Source organism: Hyla sarda, chromosome 3 (assembly GCF_029499605.1).
Source record: "Hyla sarda isolate aHylSar1 chromosome 3, aHylSar1.hap1, whole genome shotgun sequence".
In the NCBI taxonomy this organism is placed as follows: domain Eukaryota; kingdom Metazoa; phylum Chordata; class Amphibia; order Anura; family Hylidae; genus Hyla; species Hyla sarda.
This window is the reverse complement of record NC_079191.1, coordinates 405,221,081-405,239,159: the sequence shown is the minus strand read 5'-3', so window position 1 is coordinate 405,239,159 and position 18,079 is coordinate 405,221,081.

Genomic DNA, 18,079 nt, shown 5'->3' with positions numbered 1-18,079 from the left:
AGAGTCTCTGGGGCGGACAGAGGATAGATTCTGCCCCGGGGTGGAGTAGTGCCCGGGAGGAGGTCAATAGGACAATCATAAGGCCTGTGAGGAGGTAGAGTCTCAGCTTGTTTTTTGCAAAAAACATCCGCAAAGTCCATATAGGCCTTAGGGAGACCGGTTACAGGGGGAACCACAGAGTCACGGCAAGGGGTACTGGGAACCGGTTTTAGGCAGTCCTTGAAACAAGAGGGACCCCAACTCTTGATCTCCCCAGTGGACCAATCCAGGGTTGGGGAATGGAGTTGAAGCCAGGGTAGTCCAAGGAGGATTTCGGAAGTGCAATTGGGGAGGACCAAAAATTCAATCTTCTCGTGATGAGGTCCGATGCACATTAGAAGGGGCTCCGTGCGGAAACGTATGGTACAGTCCAATCTTTCATTGTTTACACAATTGATGTAGAGGGGTCTGGCGAGACTGGTCACTGGGATGTTGAACCTGTTGACGAGAGAGGCCAAAACAAAATTTCCTGCAGATCCGGAATCCAAGAAGGCCATAGTAGAGAAGGAGAAGGCAGAGGCAGATATCCGCACAGGCACAGTAAGACGTGGAGAAGCAGAGTAGACATCAAGGACTGTCTCACCTTTGTGCGGAGTCAGCGTACGTCTTTCCAGGCGGGGAGGACGGATAGGACAATCCTTCAGGAAGTGTTCGGTACTGGCACAGTACAGGCAGAGATTCTCCATGCGGCGTCGTGTCCTCTCTTGAGGTGTCAGGCGAGACCGGTCGACCTGCATAGCCTCCACGGCGGGAGGCACAGGAACGGATTGCAGGGGACCAGAGGAGAGAGGAGCCGGGGAGAAAAAACGCCTTGTGCGAACAAAGTCCATATCCTGGCGGAGCTCCTGACGCCTTTCGGAAAAACGCATGTCAATGCGAGTGGCAAGATGGATGAGTTCATGTAGGTTAGCAGGGATTTCTCGTGCGGCCAGAACATCTTTAATGTTGCTGGATAGGCCTTTTTTAAAGGTCGCGCAGAGGGCCTCATTATTCCAGGATAATTCTGAAGCAAGAGTACGGAATTGTACGGCGTACTCGCCAACGGAAGAATTACCCTGGACCAGGTTCAACAGGGCAGTCTCAGCAGAAGAGGCTCGGGCAGGTTCCTCAAAGACACTTCGAATTTCCGAGAAGAAGGAGTGTATAGAGGCAGTGACGGGGTCATTGCGGTCCCAGAGCGGTGTGGCCCATGACAGAGCTTTTCCAGACAGAAGGCTGACTACGAAAGCCACCTTAGACCTTTCAGTAGGAAACTGGTCCGACATCATCTCCAAGTGCAGGGAACATTGGGAAAGAAAGCCACGGCAGAATTTAGAGTCCCCATCAAATTTATCCGGCAAGGATAGTCGTAGACCAGAAGCGGCCACTCGCTGCGGAGGAGGTGCAGGAGCTGGCGGAGGAGATGATTGCTGAAGCTGTGGTAGTAGCTGCTGTAGCATCACGGTCAGTTGAGACAGCTGTTGGCCTTGTTGCGCTATCTGTTGTGTCTGCTGGGCGACCACCGTGGTGAGGTCGGCGACAACTGGCAGAGGAACTTCAGCGGGATCCATGGCCGGATCTACTGTCACGATGCCGGCTGGCAGGTAGTGGATCCTCTGTGCCAGAGAGGGATTGGCGTGGACCGTGCTAGTGGATCGGTTCTAAGTCACTACTGGTTTTCACCAGAGCCCGCCGCAAAGCGGGATGGTCTTGCTGCGGCGGTAGTGACCAGGTCGTATCCACTAGCAACGGCTCAACCTCTCTGACTGCTGAAGATAGGCGCGGTACAAGGGAGTAGACAGAAGCAAGGTCGGACGTAGCAGAAGGTCGGGGCAGGCAGCAAGGATCGTAGTCGGGGGCAACGGCAGGAGGTCTGGAACACAGGCTAGGAACACACAAGGAAACGCTTTCACTGGCACAATGGCAACAAGATCCGGCGAGGGAGTGAAGGGGAAGTGAGGTATAAATAGGGAGTGCACAGGTGAACACACTAATTGGAACCACTGCGCCAATCAGCGGCGCAGTGGCCCTTTAAATCGCAGAGACCCGGCGCGCGCACGCCCTAGGGAGCGGGGCCGCGCGTGCCGGGACAGGACAGACGGAGAGCGAGTCAGGTACGGGAGCCGGGATGCGCATCGCGAGCGGGCGCTACCCGCATCGCGAATCGCATCCCGGCTGGAGACGGTATCGCAGCGCACCGGGTCAGTGGAGCTGCCCGGAGCGCTGCGGTAGCGAGAGAGAAGCGAGCGCTCCGGGGAGGAGCGGGGACCCGGAGCGCTCGGCGTAACAGTGAGCAAAATATCATCAGCAAAAAGGCAAATTTTAAAGTCCCTACCATGGAGAGAGACACCAGAGGTGTCCGGATCCCAGAGCAGCAAGGGGTTCTATACATAAGGCAAAGATCAAGGGGGATAACGGGCATCCCTGTCTAGTTCCATTACTCAAAGTGAAGGAAGAGGAAGAGGCACAGGGAAGTTTGAGAGAGGTGGTAGGAGACGAGTAAAGACCCCGCAGTGCAGTAAGAAAGTTCCCCGAGACACCAAATTTCTGTAAAATAGCAAACATAAAAGGCCAGCCCAGCCTATCAAAGGCCTTTTCAGCATCTAAGCTTAAGACCAGAGCCTGCTCCGACCTCCTTTTAACTACGTCAATCAGGTCCACCACCCTTCTCGTATTATCACCGCCCTGCCGACAGGGAATAAAGCCGACTTGGTCCTTATGGACAAGGGTAGGCATGTAGAGACAGAGACGGTTCGCCAGGACCTTGGAAAACAGTTTCAGATCCGAATTGAGAAGGGCAATGGGACGGTAGCTAGAGCAGTCATGAGGGTTTTTGCCAGGCTTGGGGATCAGAGTAATGAATAAATGAAGAAAGGATTGTGGGATACACTCACCCCCCATGAATAAGTTAAACAGGGGGGCCAGTCGAGGAAGGAGAAGAGAGGAGTAGGTTTTATAGTACAGATAAGTGAAGCCGTCAGGACCCGGAGAGCGTCCCGCCGGAAGAGACTTGATAACTTCTGAGAGCTCTTCAAGAGTGATCGGAGCGTTCAAAGACTCCCTGTAGTCTGCCGAGAGAGCCGGGAGGCGACATCCAGAGAGAAAGGAATCAAGCGCGGCGGAACGCCCTCCAGGGCCCGAAGGAAGCTGAAAAGGGAGAGAGTAGAGCTTAGAGTAGTAATCAAAGAAGAGTTTAGAGATAGAGTCAGGGTGGTTTTGAAGGACACCGGATGGGTCCCTCAGTGCAGAGGGAGCCTGAGCAGCAGCATGATCCCTAAGGCGCCTGCATCGAATGAGCCTTATTACCTTTGTCATAGAACCGCTGCTTAGCATACAGCAGTTTGTGTTCCACCTTGTAAAGGGCCAAGTCACTTAATTGGGACCAAGCTGCAACCAGGCGTCTCAGCACGGAGAGGGAAGGGGAAGACCGGAGGAGAGTTTCTAAGGGCTGTATCAGAGCCCTAAGTTCCCGGGGGAGAGCCAAGGCATTCCGTTTCAATCTAGAGCCCAGAGCGATGCAGTGGCCACGAACAACCGCATCATGGGCCTCCCATAAGATCGCCGGCGAGGACACGGAGCCCTAAGTACTTATGCTCTCCAGGATCGAGTCCCGGGAAGAGGGAGATTTTAGTAAAGAATCATTAAGACTCCAGTGACAACGGCGAGTAGCAGAAGTAAAAGGTGAGAAGGAGAGCAAGACAGGGCTATGATCAGACCAGGAAAAAGTGTTGAAAGGCCTACCTGAGAGGTGGAGGGCAACGCTCCCACCGCCGAGTGACGATCCACAGAAGGGGGAAAAACTCAATTAAAATCACCCCCCAAAAGCCAAGCAGAGGGAGAAAAAAGTATAAAGACGAGAGAAGACCCGACGCAAGAAGGGAATCTGAGAGGTATTAGGAACATAGACATTGCAAAGAAGGAGTTGTTTACCCCCAGTTCCCCAAAAACAATAACAAACCTACCCATAGGATCAGCATAAGTAGAAGATACTTGGAGGGGACAGGATTTGGAGATAAAGATAGCCACCCCCTCCACTTTTCTATTGGAAGAAGCCAAAAGCCTGTGGGTAAATGTGGTGTAGGAAGTAAAAGGTACCTGTCTTGTCAAAGTGCGTCTCCTGAAGATAAACTATATCAGCTTTCAGAGCAATCAGCTCCCTCTGCAGCAGACGCCATTTAGTTGGGGGGTTGAGGCCCTTTACATTCAGGGAGACAACAAGGAGAACTCGGAGCATCAAGAAAGAGGAGGGAGGCCTAAAGAGCCACAGCAGAAGCCATCTGGACCTAGAAATATAAAAAGCAAACAAGAGAGAGCAGAGAAGAAAAGGGGGAGCAGAACAAAAGACAAGAAGAAGGGACAAAAGACAAATAGAGAGGAACACAAGGAAGGGACCAATAGGGAAACAAAACCATAAATGAACCAATGGCTCTAGAGCCAGAGGGGAGACCATGGAAGTACTAAATAACAATGTAAAAATACAGAATAATAACATTTATGAGTTTGTCTTGGCCTCAAGGGGGGAAGTGGAAGTACGCACCAAAGAGAGACTACTCCAGAAAACTAGAGCCCCTCCCAGAGGCCAGGCCAAAGTAAAGTCCCACAGCCATGCCCAAAAGGACATCAAATAGGCCAACCAATATGAGGAGAGGTAAGCGAGGGCATCACACTTAAGCAGGAGGAAGTGGTAATCAAATAGTCCCGCAGCAGAACGGTGGATCCAGTGTAAAAATCTCAGGAGCATAGTCAGGAGGGGCCAAGCCTGGGGCCAGGGGAGCTTGGTTCATGTTGACATCAGCCCACCCTATGGCGTTCCCCTTGGACAGGCTGCCAAACAGTGGGTAGAGGGGGGGGGGTCAGCGGAGTCGGTCCCCAGTTGGTGAGTTGCGGGACCTGGAGATCTAGGGTAGCAGAAAACTCCACATCTCGAGGGGAACCATTGGAGGAACAAGGGCGGAGGGCCCGGTGTGCACGATCTAGCCGAATCCTGTGGGAAGAGGGCTGTCCCAGGATCATGTTGAAGATAGCTTCCAATGTAGCATGCAAGTCCTCCGCCTGTGTGGCCTCTGGAAGCCCACGGACTCTAATATTGTTACGCCTGCCCCTGTTGTCTAAGTCCTCCACATGTGAGTGCAGGTCACCAAGAAATTCTGATTGAGCAGAGATGGTAGCGTGAAGCTGTGCAATGTAGGATCTGGTGGAGTCATGGGCTCTCTCCAGGTCCTCCACCCTGTTAGAAACATGTTGAAGATCCTGGGGAATAACAGAAATTTCTGCCTGACAGTCGTCTTTGACTTCGGCAATAAGAGCTTTGAAATCATCCTTTGAGAGGATTTGAGAGAGCAGAAAGCTAAGACCCGGAGGTGTCGGGGTAGGGGCCAGTCCAGAATCCAACCCAGCATCCCAGGGAGGATGAGGGACAGCTGGTTGTGAGGTTCCCAAGGACCATGTGGTGGAAGGGGGGCCCAGTGCAGGCACAACCGTGGGCACACCAGCAGGGAGTTTGGGTGCAGACATGGCCCGCTGCGGCTTGGGGGAGCACAGAGGGGCAAGGTGGGAGACCCAGGGGGATGACCCTCTACTTGCACAGCACTGGGGTCTGGGGTGGCAGTCCAGGGGGGCCCTAGGCAAGGGCCTAGCAGAAGAGGTGGATGAGGTGGCAGCAGAAGGAGACTCTAGGGGAGACAGTGCCACAGATGCAGGAAGAGCAGCCCCTTTAAATAGAGCGGCCCAAGATGGACTCCCAGATCTGAACTGAGGGGCTGGGGAGCACGGGGGGGGGGGGGGGGGTGCAGGAGGAGAGGAGCCCAGCACCAACTGCGGCTGAGTAGGGGTTGCACTTACCCCAAGCAAACTGTGCGGGTCCTCTGAAGCCTGTTGGGACTTCAAACTGCAGCGCCGCTGGGGCCTCCACCACAGAGCAGCAGGGAGAAGGTGGTGGGTGGGTGAACACGCTGGCTCCTCCGTGGAGGCTGGAAGTTGGGACCGGCAGCAGGAGCGGTGTGTGCAGACGGCCTCGCGATCCACAGCCGGAGCACCGGGCAGAGCAGGAGCATCAGGAGTGCGCACCACAGCAGCCCCTACTGAGCAGGACCGGAGCAAGCACACAGAGCCCAGCGAGGAAGGAGGAGAGGCCCGAGCTGAAGAGGAGGCTTGTGTGAGGTCCGGGGTGATGGTCCCCGGGGTCAGCTGTGGATCCAGGCAAGCGGGTGGACTCCTCCGGTGGCGGCGGGTCCCTCATGGCATCGGGTGGAATGCAGTGGGAGGCAGATGAAGCTAATGTAGGCCTCTGAGGTGCGGGAGCTCTCTAACTAGGCAGCCATCTTCGACAGTGGCAAGCCACGCCCCCTGCACACTTTACACTCTATTAAGTCCCCATAAAGGACTATCAATAGTAACCACTGAATTGCTATTGCTGTTTAGTGGTAAGCATTGGCATAGCAATGATAAATGATATCGGCTGCCAAAAGGCAAAACATACAAAACATATCAGCAGAGCAGCACAGAGCAAGTAAGGGGGCCAATTAACCTGCAGGTGGTCTGATGAGCCTCACAAAGCCCAGCTAATTCTTCAGATGCTGTGATCAGTATTAATCACTGCATCTAGAGCAATTATTGATGTCCACCATGAGCGGCAGGACCCTCGCAGCATAGACTGTACATGCCGCAGGCCATAAATGTATGCCTTGGTGCGCTATATACCAGGTGGCAAGGGCATAAATTTATGTTCTGTGTCCTCTAGGGGTTAGAGGGGTATTCCAGTTTCCAGAATTTCTTCATATGTTGCTGGGGCTGTGATGAGAATTAAATAGAACACATAGTTACCTACCTACCTCAATCAGGGGTCCCCCTCTAAAGTCTTCCGGTACCCCTCTGAATGTTGTGGCTGAGATGGAATTGTCTGGACAGTGGCAGCCGGTGATTGGCGGAGGCATTTTTAATTTCCGTTGTGGCCCCCTGCTTATGCCAGCCTTGAGTTGACAAGCCCAGTCAACATTGGCATCTACTCAGGATTGCAGATTCTGGCACTACTAATGTGCTCAATGACTTTCACTATTACACTATTACAGACTACACCTCATTTAAAACAATTGTGTATTAAGGCTCTCTCTCTGCTATGTTAGAACAAGACTCCATAGCTGAGCAACCACCCACAAGCTTGAGATGAGCAGGTGCCTAAAATGTTCTCTGGATTGTTCATTCTTGGATACAGTGGTTTATTTTATTGAAATAACTGGAATCCTTTAGCGGCAGTGAAAAGAATCTCAAAGCTACAGAACTTAAAGGGGTTATCCAGAATTAGAAAAGCAGAGCTAATTTCTTTTTTTTTTAAACTGCTCGCTGTCTGTCTCCAGGTTGGGTGCGGATTTACAACTTGGCTCTGTTCATTTCAATGGAACTAAGCTGCAGAATCACACCCAACCAGGAGACAGACGGGGAGCTGTTTTTGAAAAATGTTAGCTCAGTTTTTCTATTCCTGGATAACCCCTTTAATTGATGTTGTAGATCATGGTGAAGTCTATACTGATATGGCTTTATAGAGTATATAACACAGGCAGTATGGTTATTCAGTTGTTAGTACTGTTATGATGTAGTCCTGGGTTCCTGAGTTCATATCCAACCGAGGGCCACATCTCCATGGAGTTTTATGGTCTTTGTGTGGGTCTGTGTGTTGTCCAGTTTCCTTCCACACTGCAAAAAACATAGAAACAAAAAAGGTTAAAGCATAAAAGAGGTCCATCAAGTCTAACCTATAATCCTACCATGTTGATCCAGAAGAAGGCAAAAACAAGGGGGAAAAAACATCATTCTCAAGTATGGCAATCAGAATAAATCCCAGGATCAACATCTAATCTCTAGAAATCAAGTATCCGTAACTTGTAATTTTATATCTTTCATAAAAATCATTCAGGCCCCTCTAGCATGTATTCAGTGAATCAACCATCACATCATGTGGCAGAGAGCTCCATAGTCTCACTGCTCTTACAGTAAAGAATTCCCATCTGTGACTATGTTGAAACCTTTCCTCTAAAAGTAGAAGATGCCCCCTTGTCCTGGGGACCAGCCTAGGTATAAAAAGATTGCAAGAAAGTTCACAACAGAACACCAATTTTATGTAAATACAAGACGCTCCTATCATGCTTTTAGATCTTCATTTACTGATCAGCAGCAAAAGCATATTATGAACAAAATACAAGAAAAAACTTAGTAGGCACAGGTATGGTGTAGCCAAACATGCTACAGGTATTAACCAATCAATGCACAGTAGCAGATATAATAGTGACAGTTAATCTAATATCTTCCTTCTTCTTTTGCTGCTCAGCAGCTGTTAACAGATAAGTCATTGTCTCTACAGTATTTTTTTCTTTAAATATCCATATTTCTTTAACTGATATATATATATATTATCACCATTTATTTATTTAATTAACCCATTTATTTATTTATTTTATTCTGTTTCTAGTATTGCATACATATTACTTTAATTAACCCCCTTATATATATGGTCTGCTATTCCATTATTATTTTTTCTTTATAATACACTGATATAATTTCCTCCACCTCTTTATTTCCAAGTATTCAGTATATTGTCATTATACTGGGGTCCCGGTACTCCCGCTTCATATATATTATATTCCTTCCTAGTTCGTCAGCATAAACTCAATATTTTCTCTCACTGTATACTTACCTCACCTTACCGATACCTCCGGTTCCCAATCCAGGCTTTCTTCTCCGATATTTCTTCCCCTGCGTTTCGTTTCGCCATCTTCTTTTCTTCTGCGCCATCGCCGCCATTTTCTCTCAGCTCCCGGAAGTCTCGCGATACTTCAGCAGAGTGGTCCTCACCTGCTGTTGGGCGGGAATCCTGTCACTCCGTCAGGTTCCCTCAGAGACGCAGTACTGCCTCCCTGTCACTCCAGTACCACACGGTGATTGGCTTTACTAATTAGCTACTCTGTAATTAATTTGTACTCGGTCCCAGCATTACTGAGTACCTACTGACACACTGTGACAGAAATACCAAATTGCTTTCATAAAAGCAAATCATTTCTGCCTATTCTGCCTAGAATTGCCTCATAGCATATATATATAAATATTAATATTTACTCATGGAGACCTCTGAAGCTCAATCAGCTAATATTGAGGCTAATAATAATGACCACCTCCAGAATCTGGTGGATAATTCAGTGGCCAGATCAGTACAGAGTGCCATGTTATCTGCAGTTACTGTTTTGCAAGATAGTATACAGAAATCTATTTCTCTGGCACTGGCCCACCCCTCCACCTCTAATCCCAAAACACCTGGTGATCTTTATTTCACACCAGAAACTTCAGTGGCGGATTTAGCCAAAGGGTTTAATGTCCCCAAAAAGGCTACTTCCAAAAAACGACACACACATGACGGCACTGCTCCCCCTCCTAAAAAACAATGTAAAGGAGGTCGCCAAGATAAATTAAAAGACAGACCTATCATAGGTCACGATAAATGCGCTTCAAAGCCGCACACGTTACCCTCTGCCCAAGAGGAAGTATCTGTAAGTAGGGCTCATAAGACCGCTAAAAGAAATAAACCAAATTCTTTTACAGAACCGAATTCTGATGATTCTTCAGATTCTCAGGCTGAGGAAATTGTTGACTCTTTTGACTACCTGTCACAAGAAAGCGGTGAAATAAATGATGACCCTGACTATCAGGAGGATGACCCTTTGAAGGAATCAGACCTTTCCTCCTTTGACCCAGCCCTCATCCAACACCCCAGATCTGGGGAATGGCTACCTAACCCCATAGTTGCTAAGTTCCTCTCTATTAGAGTTAACAAGAGCATGGATAAGGTCACTCGCAGTAAACTGAAGGCAGAGTGTCCCCGCCCTACACTCCCCCATTTATCTTCAATAACTCCAGAACTGGACCCAGTTCTGAATAAATTTTTGATGAAAACAGGGAAAAATCCTAAAAAAGGTATAGATAGGAGTTTTAAGTCCTGTCAGGACAAACTCCTGGATATTCTCGGTCCCTTATCAAAGATTTTAGACATGGTAGAAGAATCTTCTATCTCCAACAAACCAGTTGAAGTGGAAGTTCTAAAAGGTTGGACACAACGTGCTGTATGTTTTTTGGGCAACGCAAATGCAGCCCTTTCCACTGAGCGTAAACGCTCTGTTCTAATGAGAATCGACCCCCAATTAACGAACTTAGCATCCAATGAACCTACTCACCCCACAGAGGGGATGCTCTTTGGGGAAGATTTTATTAATCAAATGGGCAAATACGTTGGACTCTTTTCGTCCATCAACAAAGCTCAAACATCGTTGAAAAAAGTTTTTTCCAATAGGGTTTTTGGTAGGGCCGGGAAAGGAAGGAGCCGCTCTTCCGGCCGCTATCTCCCCACTAGACAACAGTCAAGAGGCTCCTTTCAACATCAGTACCAACCTTACCAGCCACCATATACTACCCAACCAGCCAACCCCACACCGTTCTTCCCCTACCGGGCAAGACCCTGGCGCCCAAGAGGACAACGTGGATTCCAGCGTGCTAAACCAACTACAGGTAAGTCTTCCCATTTACTCCCACAACCTTCCATTAGGAGGGAGACTCACACATTTTTTAACAAACTGGACTACAATTACGTCAGACTCTTGGATCCTGGATACAGTATCAGGTTTCCAAATAGAGTTTTTCTCTCCTCCCGTACAACACTCTCTACCCCATCCAATTCATTTTTCAACTACAGACCTAGATCTGATCAATCTAGAAGTAACGGAACTCATTGCAAAGAAAGCAATTATACCTGTTCCCCTAAATTCCCCAGGTTTTCTCAGCAATCTATTTCTAGTACAAAAGAAAGATGGAGGTCACAGACCCGTGATCAACTTAAAACTACTCAACAACTTTGTTGTGTACAGACACTTCAAGATGGAAGGCATCCATCTTCTGAGAGATATTCTACTAAAAGACGACTGGCTAGTCAAGATAGACCTAAAAGATGCTTATCTAACAGTCCCGATTCACCCATCCTCTCAAATCTTCCTCCAATTTCTTTGGAACACTCAAAAATGGCAATTCACATGCCTCCCCTTCGGACTCTCATCAGCCCCATGGTGCTTCACAAAACTTCTGAAGCCTATAATTGCTCTACTCAGAAGCCGAGGTGTTCGTCTCATTATTTATCTGGACGACATTCTCATCATGGCTCAATCCAAAAATCTTCTTCTAACCCACAGAGATTGGACTCTATCCCTTCTTTCCAATCTGGGTTTTCTAATCAACTTCAAAAAATCCATTCTCCTACCATCCCAGGAACTGGAGTTCTTGGGTTTCAAGATCAATACTCAATCATCCACTCTGAGTCTTCCTCAGAAGAAACTCAAAACTATTCGGAAAGAGATTCGCCAAATCCTTCGCAAAGATCTTATTTCTCTCCGTACCATAGCTCGGATAGTGGGTCTTCTTTCAGCTTCCATTCAAGCTGTATTTCCAGCCCCTCTCCATTATCGAGCCCTACAACGACTGAAAATTCGTCATTTGAGAGAAGGCCTGGGATACTCAGACGAGATTCGCCTCTCTTCAGACGCCAAAGAAGAACTTCTTTGGTGGCTATCTCACATCCAGACCTGGAATGGAAGAACAATCTTCAATCCAAATCCGGATATTGTCATAGAATCAGACGCAAGTCTTTCGGGTTGGGGAGCGCGTTGCGGCTCCCTCTCTACTGGAGGGAAATGGTCTCCTTCCGAATCCCAGCTTCATATCAATTGTTTAGAACTTTTAGCTGGGTCCTTCGCACTAAAGAGCTTTGTGAAGGATTCCTCTCACTGCTGTGTATTACTTCGCATGGACAATATCTCAGCAGTCCAATACATAAATCACCTGGGTGGTACAACTTCAAAAGACCTTGCGGAAATTGCCAAAGATTTCTGGCATTTTTGTCTAGACAGACATATTACGTTGAAAGCAGAATACCTACCTGGCATATCCAACTCAATCGCAGATTGGAATTCTCGTTTTCTAACAGACTCCAGCGATTGGAAACTTCTCCCTTCCATTTTTCTGGAGATCAACCATTTATGGGGTCCTTGTCATCTAGACATGTTCGCTTCTCGACTGAACTGTCAAATCCCTCAGTTTTTCAGTTGGAGACCAGATCCAGAAGCTCTAGGCATAGATGCATTCCTCCAACATTGGCCACAGGAAATTCTTTACTCGTTTCCTCCCTTCAACCTAATCCCTCGAGTCCTCCTTCAAACTTCTATCCGGAAATCTACTATGGTTTTAATTGTTCCTTGGTGGTCAACCCAATCGTGGTTTCCCCAATTACTTCAACTTCTAACAGATTATCCACGAATCCTACCATCCATTCCGAATATCCTTCAAGATCCCTTAGGCAACTTTCATCCTCTAGTATTATCAGATCAACTAATCTTATTAGCTTGCCTCATTTCCGGCATACCAGAACATCATCTTCACTTTCGAACACAACTAGAGAATTACTCTCAGACGCTTGGGCTCCAGGAACCAGATCTGCTTACAGATCAGCCTGGAAAATTTGGATTCATTGGTGCTCTCAACGGGGTTTGGATCCCTTGCAAACCTCTCTTTCAGACATCCTGAATTTTCTTTCAGACTCCTTTGATGCTGGCAAAGCCTATAGAACTATCAATCTTTACCGATCTGCCATTTCAGCTAACCATCCTCTTATTGACTCTATCCCCATTGGTCGTCATCCTCTGGTATGTAAACTTCTAAAAGGTATACGCTTTAGACGCCCTCCTTTACCTAAGTACAACTCTACTTGGGATGTGAATATTCTCTTGAATCTTTTTCTTTCCTGGGAGGACAACAATTCATTACCTCTTAAACTACTTTCTTTTAAACTTACAGTTCTTTTATGTCTTATTTCCATCAAACGGATATCGGATGTTAGAGCCCTTGATGTTTCTAGAAGACAATATTCTCCAGAGGGAGTTGTATTTACGGTCTATCGCCGCACCAAAACTAATTTACATTCCGTCTTCTATCCTTCTTTCCCTCATCAACACAAACTATGTGTAGTTCGTTGCTTACGGGCATATGAATCTAGAACGGAATCTCTTCGATCCCCACCATCTTCACAACTTCTTATTTCCTTCTGTAAACCCCATAAACCGGTCTCTTCCACCACTTTGGCCAGATGGGTTAAATTGACTATGACTATGGCTGGCATCGATACCTCTACCTTTGGAGCCCACTCTACTAGAGGGGCCATAGCAACTAAATTATTTCAATCAGGTGCTTCCCTTTCTGACATCATCAAAGCGGCTAATTGGTCCTCTGACTCTACATTCAAAACATTCTATTTCAAACCAGATTCACATGTTTCTATGACATTGTTATAATAGATGTATTGTTATATAAGATTTACATATTTAGCTTTAAACTAGCATGATAGGAGCGTCTTGTATTTACATAAAATTGAAGATTTTCCTATCCTTGGTGAAGGAAAATATAGATTTTATTAAAGACAAGACGCGAGTATCATCCCTCCCAATGAACCCATCCCTTTCAATTTTTAACATTTTGTATTCACAGCCACTTAAGAAGATACTTAGCGGACTTTCCATATTCCTGATGAAGAGTTCCTCAATTATTGGATGTGCATCATATTTATCTACATTTGAAAACATTACCTTCTAAATTCACACCTTCCTGCGGATACCGAACTTATTGGAGATACTCTTCAGGTTCCAGCTGTCTTACCACGATCCTAACTTTGAATAGACTGTTCATCTTCGCTCAAAAGAAGAAGGAAGATATTAGATTAACTGTCACTATTATATCTGCTACTGTGCATTGATTGGTTAATACCTGTAGCATGTTTGGCTACACCATACCTGTGCCTACTAAGTTTTTTCTTGTATTTTGTTCATAATATGCTTTTGCTGCTGATCAGTAAATGAAGATCTAAAAGCATGATACTCGCGTCTTGTCTTTAATAAAATCTATATTTTCCTTCACCAAGGATAGGAAAATCTTCAATTTTTCTTAACCAAATATATCCAAGTTTGATACTCTGTCTTGTTTCTGCAGTCCAACCATTCCATGGTACATGGTAAAATGGTACTCCAGCTTTTTAAAAATGTATTCCCGGGGCTGGTGCAAGGTTTTTCACGACCCTAGGCAAAACCACTTTTTTCTGCCCCCTGGTCGCAACTTTTTTTGGCACTATATTGTTACTGAATAAAATATCTCTACAGAAATCAATGTTCCCACACGCGCGAGGGGTACCTGCGGAAAAAAGGCGTGTTCTTACCTTTATACTAATGCATCCCCCCTCCATCTTAATCCCCTTGTGCTATTATTCCCCTCCCATCGTTATCCACTTGTGCCAATATTCCCCCTTCCTCTGATCCCCTTTTGCCATATCGGATAATAATGGCACAATGGGATTAATATGGAGGGGGGAATATGGCAAAAGAGGATCAGAGGGAGGGGGGAATAATGACACAAGGGGATTAATATGGAGGGGGGGGGGGTCATTATCCCTCCCTCCATCTTAATCCCCTTGTGCTATTATTCCCCCCTCCCTCTGATCCCCTTTTGCCATTACTCCCCCTTGCTCTGATAACCCTTTTGCCATATCGGATAATAATGGCACAAGGGGATTAATATGGAGGGGGGGGGGGGGGTGGCAAAATGGGATAGAGGGAGGGGGGAATAATAGCACAAGGGGATAATGACCCCCCCTCCCTCCATATTAAGCCCCTTGGGCCATTATTATTCGATATGGCAAAAGGGGATCAGAGGAAGGGGGAATAATGATAATAATGTTATTTATATAGCACCTACAGAATGGAGCAAGGGGATTAAGATGGAGGAGGGGAAATGGCACAAGAGATTAAGATGGAAGGGGAGAGGGGATGAGGGGGGATGGGGAGTAATAAAGCACGAGGCATTACTTTTTAATGCCTTGTGTTTTATTACTCCCCATCCTCCCTCCGCCATTATCCCTCTCCCCTTCCATCTTAATGCCTTGTGCTCCGTCCCATACATCCCCCCTCCGTCCCATACAGTCCCCCTCCATCCCATACAGTCCCCCTCTGGCCCATACAGTTGTTTTTAACTTTTTATTTTCCTTTACCAGGCATCCTGTGGTCCCCTGTGGTGTTCCTTCATGCAGCGGGTCCCGTTCGGCGGGGCTGCACTGACGTGTGATGTCCTCCTGCGCTGTGCGACATGTTTGCACAACGTCAGGGGAGGTAACACGTCTCCCCGGCAACCACGCAGCTCACTTACAGTAGCCACGGCTGCAGCTCTGGCTGCGCTACTGTACAGTGAGCTGCCACGGCTATGCGCTGTCAAATACTGGCCAATGCATGGCCGGTATTTGACAGCGCTTTCACGTACCCCCGCTCAACCCGTGGCGTACCCCTAGGGGTACGTGTACCCCGGGTTGAGAACCCAGGACTTAGACTATCATGAAGAATTCTCCAACCATGACTTGTCTTGACGGAATCTGCCAGACAATCATTTTAAACTCCTCATTTCTGCACAATTTATACCTCTATATAAATTAACCATGCGCATTTCTCCACACAGCAATACAGACGCTGCGCACACAGGAATCCCAGTGTGCAGTGACAGGACAGAGATGCATGACCCCATCCTGTTACTGCAGCAGCGTGCTATAAACTCTATGTACGTCTTAAAGGCGCACACAAAGTTGAAAGTGGCAATCGCTCGTGACATGAGTCCTGCATCCCAAAAATGGCACCCTCATCCTCTGTGTGCTCTAGGCCAGCGCCTATCTTGCCTATAGGTGGTGCTGGCCCTGCGTATTCCCTATCCACAGGATAGGGGTAAGTGTCTGATCTTTGGGACCCCCAGCAATCTCCAGAGAGCCCTGAATCTCCCTGCTGAATGCTCCAGCCCCCACCTTTCAAGAGACACTTGTCTCAGTAGTGAAGGCCCGCTCAGTCAATAAGGTACATCGCTGTGGCCGGTGATTGGCTGAGTGGGCCGTCACTGCCAATACAAGTCTGTCTAGGAAGTAGTGGATGGTGAGTTAAGTGAGTATATATTTTTTATTATTTTTATGCTGACCCCAGCACATAATTTTTACAAACCTGAATACCCTTTAACCTCCTCGCTCGCACTTCTCTGCACTCGCTCCAGTTCAGCCATGTCTTTCTTAGACTAAGTGCCCATTGGGGACAGGCAGTTAAGTGAACGATGTACGGCAGAAAACATTTTACTTTTCTTTATTGATTTTAATTTGGTTTTTGTTTAGTTTTTTAGATTTAATTTACCTCACAAAAGTGCAATCTACTTGTTTCCCTGGCCTGAAATTCTAGTCAGAAATAAACTTCGCTCTGTAATCCGCACATCGATTTTCCAGGTACATGCATTTCCACTATCAGTGTTCATCCTTTTTTTTTTTTTTTTTAAGAAACAAGGAAAGTATTTTACTCGGTTGCCCCCCATCCCCCATATCCCCTGGAAAACAGACCACCAGAGGGAGATGTTCTAAGATGACATTTCCTAAAAGCTCTTTCCTGTTCCGTTATACCGTACCCTGTCGCGTCCTTCATGCCAGCTATTGATCCGAATTCCCAACAATAGAAAAGACTTTAGACCTGCCATGTCATAATTAAACAGGATTATTGATCCGCAACGTGTTTCAAAAGACATAAACTCGAGGGCGACTGAAGCTTGAGAAACCACGGCAAGTGCAGAATGGAAGTGCCCCAAATATCGGTGGAGATTTTGTTTAGAAAATCTTTAATGGGAAGAAGCTGGAAGGAGGAGGGGGGCAGACACTAACAATATTGGTTAAAGGGCATTTGCGTTTTAAGAGGTCGAAAAAAAAATAATAATAAAAAAAACAACTCGAAACTAGGCCATGCCAACCCAGGACTTAACTAATTGGATAAGAGCCCAGGCAGCGCCTTTCTCTCTTAAAAAGTACATTAATGCTTCGCTCTAATGCTTCCAGCATTTTGTAATTAACTGTTGAGACGGCTGTTAATTTGTTTTGTGGCGATGCACTTGTTACCGGCAAATAAGAGGCGTCTGGCGCAAGTTGTCAATAGCACAAGCATGCACTGTGTTTACACCCATATTAACCCCCCAGCATAAAAGCAACAGCCATGGTCGAGAAGCAGACTTTGCTTCATAGGCATCAAAATATGCTAAGCAATATCTAAAACAGGATAATAATAAAAGACAATAATAAAAGTTCATAACAAAAGTTCCACTTGTTGGAGCATTAGTTTGTACTCCACAGCTGTTCTCCTTGTACCTTCTAAGGACAACGATTGTAGATGTATGTCCTGTATCCACTTCCGCCGTATAAAGCGCACTAAAGAGCTGAGTGTACTTCATACTTGGTGGGTCCTGGCTGCTTTGAGCTGCCAGGACCCACAGCTAATGCCAGCCATTGCCGATCGGGACCACCGTGACAAAATCGATTAGCTTAGAGGACAGAGAGAGGTCACTTACCATGCTTCCATCTGTCCAATCGGTACGGGAAGCTTCAGCAACCTGTTCTAATGGAGCGCTGATAACACTGATCAATGCTGTGCTATGGGATAACATTGTTCAGTGTATGCAATCAAAAGATTACATGTAATAGTTCCCTATAGAAAATAAAAAATTATAAATAAGATGTAAAAGAAAACCTGGTTATAAATGTATTGCCACATGTGGAAATGTTCAAAATATGAAAATATAATTTTAATAAAACCGCACGGTCAATGGTGCATGCGTAAAAAAAATACCAAAGTTCAGAATTGCTGATTTTTCAACACTTCATATGGCAAAAAATCTTTTACAAGAGGATGGTAATAAAACCCACAAGTTTATAATTATTCTATTCCTTTCCTCTTAGCCTACAAAGCCGGTCACCTGTTAGAGTGTGTACTCCAGAGCTGTACTTTTTGTAAGTGCAACCATAGTCAACCATTTAGGTTTAATGGGGTACTCCGCCCCTAGACATCTTATCCCCTATCCAAAGGATAGGGGACCGTCAGCTGGGACCCCCCCCCCCCCCCCCGCAATCTCTGGCCCGGCACCCCGTTATCTGCATGCA